This window comes from Pongo abelii, chromosome 5 (genome assembly GCF_028885655.2).
Source record: "Pongo abelii isolate AG06213 chromosome 5, NHGRI_mPonAbe1-v2.0_pri, whole genome shotgun sequence".
NCBI lineage: Eukaryota > Metazoa > Chordata > Mammalia > Primates > Hominidae > Pongo > Pongo abelii.
Genome location: NC_071990.2, coordinates 25,289,108 through 25,296,383, shown reverse-complemented (window position 1 = coordinate 25,296,383; position 7,276 = coordinate 25,289,108). Strand labels below are relative to the sequence as shown.

At 42.8% G+C, this 7,276-nt stretch overlaps 1 protein-coding gene across 1 annotated transcript in view; it reads left to right on the top strand.

Moving 5' to 3' along the window:
- The first annotated feature begins 4,688 nt into the window (after nt 1–4,688).
- CMAH (cytidine monophosphate-N-acetylneuraminic acid hydroxylase) overlaps nt 4,689–7,276 on the top strand; it is a 377,256-nt gene continuing 374,668 nt past the window's right edge. The window contains exon 1 of the mRNA XM_054557301.2: nt 4,689–4,952. The gene's annotated coding sequence lies outside the window, so the exon portion shown is untranslated. The remainder of the gene's footprint in view (nt 4,953–7,276) is intronic.

Below are 7,276 nucleotides of genomic sequence, written 5' to 3'. Positions count from 1 at the left end.
AGAGGTAGGCCCTTGGATAAAGCTTACTTTTTTTGCTTTCCTATTTTACTTTCTTCCTCACCCTTTAACACACATAAGATGAGTCCCTATGTCCTCCGGGTCTGATAGGAGTTGTCAGACTGCAGTTGCTTGAGTTACTTTATTTACTTGGAATTTCTGGATGTGAGAAGCTATGGAAGCCAAGTTCAGATTCAGCCATTCTAATTCTTTTATAAGATTATCCTCTATGAAACAGTGGTGTACATTTCAGTTTCATTTTTGTAAAAATTGAGTGTCAAAATTTTAAAATCCTACATGTTTTATTATCAAAAGATAACTTATAGGCATAAGCTCTGGTATAATTTTTAATTTTTTGAATTGTAGATTATCTTTTTCTTTTTTATCATAGACACTCTGAAAGCTAATTGGGGATGACAGAGGAGAAAAAGAGAAAAGAATCTTGAATAAGAGGCCCAGTGGCCTCACTAGAAGGATGAGAAGATAAGACTTGCTCTAGAGGAGGAAAAATGGCAGCTTCCTTGCCCACTAAGGGGAGCCACAGAGACGCTTGAGTGCAATGTAGAGCGTCCTTCCTTAGCCCTTATGGTGGTTCTTCAAAGTTGTGACTGTTACTACAAATGTTATTTTCAGCCTGGGCCTTCATTAAGCCAGAATATTTCCCTGAACACTACTAGAGATGTGCTCTGTAATAGTAGCAAGGTCTTGCTGATACCAAGGGAGGGAAAGTAGGTGAATATCTGTGCATGGCTCTGGAGGCATACCTAGGGCAGTGTGGGTGGAGTGCCAGGCTGTGTTAAGAATTCCCAGTGGGTCAGCCACAAGCATATGGAGTGATGGCTCCTGACCAAAGACTGGGCAGAAAAGTGGGCAGAAGGGAATGCCAGAAATTGGAGACAGAGATAAGATACTAAACACAAACTTTTCCACTTCCTAATTTTGTCTAAGATAAGAAGATTCTAAAAACAAACTTTTCCACTTTCTCATTTTGTCTAAGTCCAGCCCTGATTGCATCCAATAGAAGATAAAAGATTTAAACTAGGCATTATTTTCAACAAGCATGAATAGAGGACCTACTATAATTGGTTTATTGAGCAGTCTTGCTTCACTGGACAATGAAAGTAGGAAGACATATTATTTTTTCCTGTCATTGCTTTTACCTGGGCTCTGCAAAATATCCCTTTCCTGACACTTAATGAAATCTTGGGGAGATTCAGTAATGTCAGGATCAGTTTGGTTATTAAACATCATTTTGTTTAAAACTCCAATCATATCCTATTCAAATTTCAAATATTACCTTACCTCACTCCTGCCCCAGGTACTAGGTCACAAAGAAAGTCTTTAAAGTCAAAATGTTTAAGAATCTAAGTTATATGAACCATATTATCTGGCTATATTGTAATAATCATATAAGAAATAAGAGAGTTGATGTAAATCCTATACTGTTATAGGTAAAAAAAATTGTGAGGCATTTACATTAACAGTGAAGAAGGGAAACATTGATATTTTCTTTTTCATAAAAACACCACACTACTTCTTTTAGCATCTGAGATAGAAACAGAAGCTAATAAGTAGGGAAAGAGTTTTCGATTTTTAACTTTGTATTTGATATACTAAAATAGCAGCCCATAAGTTCAAACCCCATGTGTTTCATTTTTATTCTGATATAATAATTTAAATAGAGAAAATTCTTAAAGTATCTTAAATGCTCATTTTTCTCTCAAATATCTCATATAACATGGTGCTCAGAATAAGGTGAAATGCAATATGTTGCTGTTTGTAGCAGCAGAGTTTCTATTTTAATGGCTGATGATTTAAAATTTTATTTTAAAATTTATATATGCATATATCTATATTAAAATAGATTATTTTATATTTATATTTTATTTTAAAATCATCTTCTAAGATCAAAAACAATTTGGTTTGAAATGACAGTACAAGGAATGTGCATCAGTGCCTCCATGTGAACTTGCTGACACTGAACGTTCAGTTTTATTCTGCAACCTTCTGCAAGATAATTTATACAGCATCCAAAGCTAAGGCGAAAATCAGGCCTGGAGTTAGAAGAACTCACTGGATGTCAGTCTGGTTTCTGATGGATAACAGAGGCTGAGGACATATAATAGTCCGAGTGTTATTTATGCTATTCAGCTAGATATGTTTCATTGAAAGCAACTTGTTTTAAAATGTCTGTGAGCTTGGAGTTGTATTTATATTGCATCAGATCCACAAAGGTGTGCAGTTTCTGGCTGGCACTGATCTGTTGACATGTCCTTGGCATAACACACTTGAAAAGTTACAACAGACTGCTTTTTTCTCCATGTTGTTGGTTTTCAGAAACTTATAAATAACTGACCAAATCTTCTAAATTAGAAGTAGTTGGATACTAGCAATGGTTCAAAACTTCCTACAGGGAAGTCCAACTGAGTATACTTGGAATGTTGTTGTGGCACAGCCTGAATACAGGCACTAAGGTTCTGTATATGAGGCCTAGTATTAAACTCAGATTTGTAGGGAAAGTCTGATTCATGGCATGGAAGTTGGAAAAGACCTCATACTGTTGTAGGTCTTGCTGGGAATATCTGCAAGGCATGGCCTGATTAGAACTCCAATCTGTAAGCTGCCATTTACTTGCTATGCCTCATTTTGTGACCCAGTTGCTGCTGCTTCATCTCATGAATTTGTTGGTGCTAAAGCTATTGGGGTGGTTGTAACTACCCTGTAGCTTGAGTTGAGAACCAAGGAATGTTGCTGCTTATGACCTGAATACACGAAGGCAGACTTGTAAAATAGTCTTGGATATAAGTTAGGATTTTATCTGTTATGCCTAGTAGATAAAATCTTCACCAGAAAGTCAGATCTGAAGTTCCTCATTCTGCTGATTGTATTTGATATCTTCAAAATCAATGTTTAAGTTTTTCCTAGTCTTGTATTAAGTCATTATTATTATTATATGGAAGGAAACTTGCAGGATCTCCACAAAGTGTCAGGTTCATTTGCTGGGATGGATCAATAGATTCATGTTTTAAGACATTGCCTTTTTGCATGTGGCACAATATTATCTTGCTAATTACTGGCTTCACTCATAGATGCATTTAAAAAGCTCTTTCAAAGGGTGCAGTATTTGAAACAGGATAAAACGCCCAGACTCATTTTGTCGCATCATAGCCCTCAGAAAGGAAGTAGGATTAATGGAATCCTTATTTTGAGCTAATTTGGTAGCAGAGTATTTTCCAGTAGTGCTACTATTAGTCCTCATTAGTAAGAGTTCCTTCATGACAGGGAAAGGGCTGATGATCTCATCCATCACGGCTTCTCCAGCAGTAAACATAATAAAAGATAATTTCTATTTTATTTTTGTAAATGCTCTGTTCCTTCTTCATTTTGGAGATGTCTTGAGTTGCACTGATACAATCTAGCCTGCCATTTTAAAAAACAAAGGTTGTGTTTAACTGAACCCAGGTCCATTGCTTTTTTTTGGTAGAAAGCCTGTATACGCTCAGGCCTTTTTCTTCAAGCTTACTCATCTCAACACGGTTTTTGACTCAACAAAGTGTATTAGCAGTCGGATCCCCCATACACACAATTTTGCTTCAGCATATCCCAGAACAATTTTTCTTTTTGGCATCCCAAACTGTAGGTGTAAAATCTAGTTTGTGTTTCGTTTTAGATTTGTTTTTTGTTGTTTGTTTGTTTGTTTTTGGTTTAGGTCTCAGTATGAATGGAGGTTTAAGTATGGCTGGATCAACTACTATATAAAAGCCAAGGGAAGTGGAAGATTCATCTTTGCCTTTCTTGTCTGTCCATTAGGATACTTTAACCACTCTTGGGAATTTATGGCCAGGAAGTCTATTCAGCAGCCTTCCTAATTGGCAGAGGAAGCACATTTCCATAAAAGAAGAGTTTCTGGAGGAAGCTGGCAGCTCCATTAGTTCTGTTGGGAGACAGTGCACTTGAAAGGTGTTTTTTGTTTTTTTGTTTCTTTGAGACAGAGTTTTGCTCTTGTTGCCCAGGCTACAGTGCAGTGGCACAATCTCTGCTCACTGCAGCCTCCACCTCCTGGGTTCAAGAGATTCTCCTGCCTCAGCCTCCTGAGTAGCTGGGATTACCTGGGCCATGCCTAGTGTGACTGATGCTGAAGCTGAGTTCTGACTTTGGTGCCGTTCAGTTCATACATCTCTGATGTTGACATCAGAAGCAGAAACCCCGGAGAATATTGTATAGTAGAAACACAAAAGATTTATAGGGATAACTAATACCAAGCCATTCGGAGCCTGATATGTGAAGTTTCCTTCCGTGTTCAGGCTTTCTGAGTTTTGCTCTATGGTATTCTGGCCTCTATTTCTGTTAGCTGGGAAGGATTTTAATGTAACGTTAAGAAAACTCTTTTCTCAGGTGTGTGATACTGAGCCTATAAACTGTTTGTTCAGCTTATTAATAAAATCTTGTGGAAAAGGTGTCATGCTATCCAAACAGGCAAATTCTGTAATAGGAGAGTCTCTGACGCCTGAAATATTATAGTTTGCTTTGACTCCCTCAGACTGGTTTGGTGTGATGTTTTCTGCCAGTGGCGTGTACCCGCCTGCACCTGGGGCGGTGGGGTCCCTGCGGGCTGCGGGCTCCCTGCGGGCTGCGGGCTCCCTGCGGGCTGCAGGCTCCGGGTTGCCGCGGAGACGCGTCTGCTTTCCCTCGGTCTTCGCGGGTGGGGGCGGGGGGGGAGGCGGTGAGGCCAGGGTGCCTCGAGGCCTGATCACATCCAACAGCTCTAGCAGGCTGAGGGCGAGCCCAAGCTGGGGCTGAGGACAGTAGATCTGAACGAAGACGCACCTGAGACGGTCTACACCCGCGGTGTCGCTGCTCGAAAGTGAGAGAAGGCTGATACTGCTAGCTGGAATCCAGGCCTGGGTGCTGCATGGTGGCGCCCCTCCCCGTGACCACCGCTGCGTTCTCTCGGGGTGAGAAAGGCGCCCCCACCATGCCCCTGCCCCTGGGCTTCTGGCCTAAGCAGCTCCAGCGTCCGCTACCTCCCTGGGAGGGAGTGGGGTGGGGGGGGGTGGGGAGCAGGACATGTTCTGGATTCTCAGGCCGCCCCCTGCACGTTCCATTGACTTTTAGTATGGGACATGGAGATATTAAGCGGCATCTCAGAGAATCTCCTGGGTTTAGACACAGACTTCCCTAGCCCTGTTGTTTAGTAGCAATCTAATTTCCCTTTTGTAATCAGGATCTATGGCTGCAGCAATTGAGAACTGTTCTTCTTTGTTTCAGTGGCAGGAGAAGCCCCAAAAGGCCAGGCGCTTGTTTCAGCTGCCAATTCACGGGCCCCATTGTTGTTGGCACTAAGACCCACAGCCAGCAGGGCTCAGAGTTGTGGGGACAGGAAGCAAAAGTCCTGCAATTGAGTTGTTATCTATGAAATAATAAGGGGAATCACCTCACGACCATTCCTTGATCCTGGGCTGGTGGAAGAAACAGTACCCATGTATCAATCCCTCTCCCCCTCCCTCCCCCTCCCTCCCCCTCCCTCCCCCTCCCTCCCCCTCCCTCCCCCTCCCTCCCCCTCCCTCCCCCTCCCTCCCCCTCCCTCCCCCTCCCCCTCCCTCCCCCTCCCTCCCCCTCCCTCCCCCTCCCTCTCTCTCCCTCTCTCTCCCTCTCTCCCTCTGGCATTATGTAAGATAGAATCTATCCTTTTAGGATGTTGTCCCCTAATTGGTACCATCTGTAGCTGAGTTTTTGGTAAGCCCCTTACCAGCTTGTTACCATGACCCACATGTTGCGTGGTCATGGGTTACCTGGTAAGGCCAGTGAATTTCTAGGGCATCAGTCCATCACTGTGCTGTTTTGTGAGTGCAGATGGTGCTGGCTAGGGAGAGCTAATCCATATTCAGAATAGTGTCTATTCCAAGGAGGACAAATCAGTTCTCTCTCTATGATGTAAGGGGCCTGATGTAATCAATCTGTCACCAGGTGTTTGGCTGATTTTCCCTGGGGAATGGTGCTATATTGGAGACTCAGCTTTGGTCTCTGCTGTTGGAAGATCCCACATCTGGTAATGTTGGTAGCAGGCCTCAGAGAGGGGAACTCACATTATTGATCCCTGCCAATACAGCCACTTTGCATTTGGGAAAGAGGCTGACTGAAGGAATGTGATTTTTGTTTTTTCTTTGAGACAGAGTTTCACTCTTGCTGCTCAGGCTGGAGTGCAATGGCATGATCTCAGCTCACTGCATCTTCTGCCTATTGGGTTCAAGCAATTCTCCTGCCTCAGCCTCCCAAGTAGCTGGGATTACAGATGTGTGCCACCACACCCGACTAATTTTTGTATTTTGAGTAGAGACAGGGTTTCACCATATTGGCCAGGCTGGTCTTGAACTCCTGACCTCAGGTGATCCGCCCACCTCAGCCTCCCAAAGTGCTGGGATTATAGGCGTGAACCACCGCACCCGGCCAGGAATGTGATTTTTATCTACCTGTAGGGGTTGCCCTTTGGTGAGCATGCACATGAGGACGCGGATATCCAATCTACCCTGATTGGCTGATTCCATATACCTCTTTAGAGGCATTCCTATTAAAGCCAAAAATAAGACAAACATGCCTGCTATCCCCACGTCAGTCAACATTGTAGAGAGAATTTGATTAATGTAGTGAGACCTGAAAAAGAAATAGACCTGAAAAACTAGTGTCTACTATAGACACTGGTTGCTTGAGCTCATAGGACTTGCTCAGAAGCCTTATGAAATGCATCTCAGAACTGTCTGCATAGGGGAATAAAGGGGAAAGCACTTTTCCACTTGTCCCTATTCCCCATCTGTCAAGGATTTCCTCATTAAGCATTAACTCTCCCTCCCCTACCCCACTTCTGGGTTGTCTCTGTCTGAGTGCTGCTGAGCAAATTTCCAGGGCAGGAAGAATTTCCAGGACACAGTGAGGTTACCATCAGCTTGCACCTGGGTGGCAAAGAGGTCAGAAGTGGTGAGCAAGACATATCCAATATCAAGTGTGTAATAATAAGGAAGAGAATAAACTAATTTACATAAACATGATTATTAGAAAATCCAAAAAATATTATAAACAGAATTAATAAGAGGCCTCAACAGCATTTCTATATTGACCAATGTACAAAAATCCATAGTGGTTTTGTATATTGATTAGAAAAGGCAATCAAAGGCTGGGTGCGGTCACTCACGCCTGTACTCCCAGCACTTTGGGAGGCTGAGGTGGGCGATCACTTGAGGCCAGGAGTTCAAGACCATCCAGGTCAACATGATGAAACCCCGTC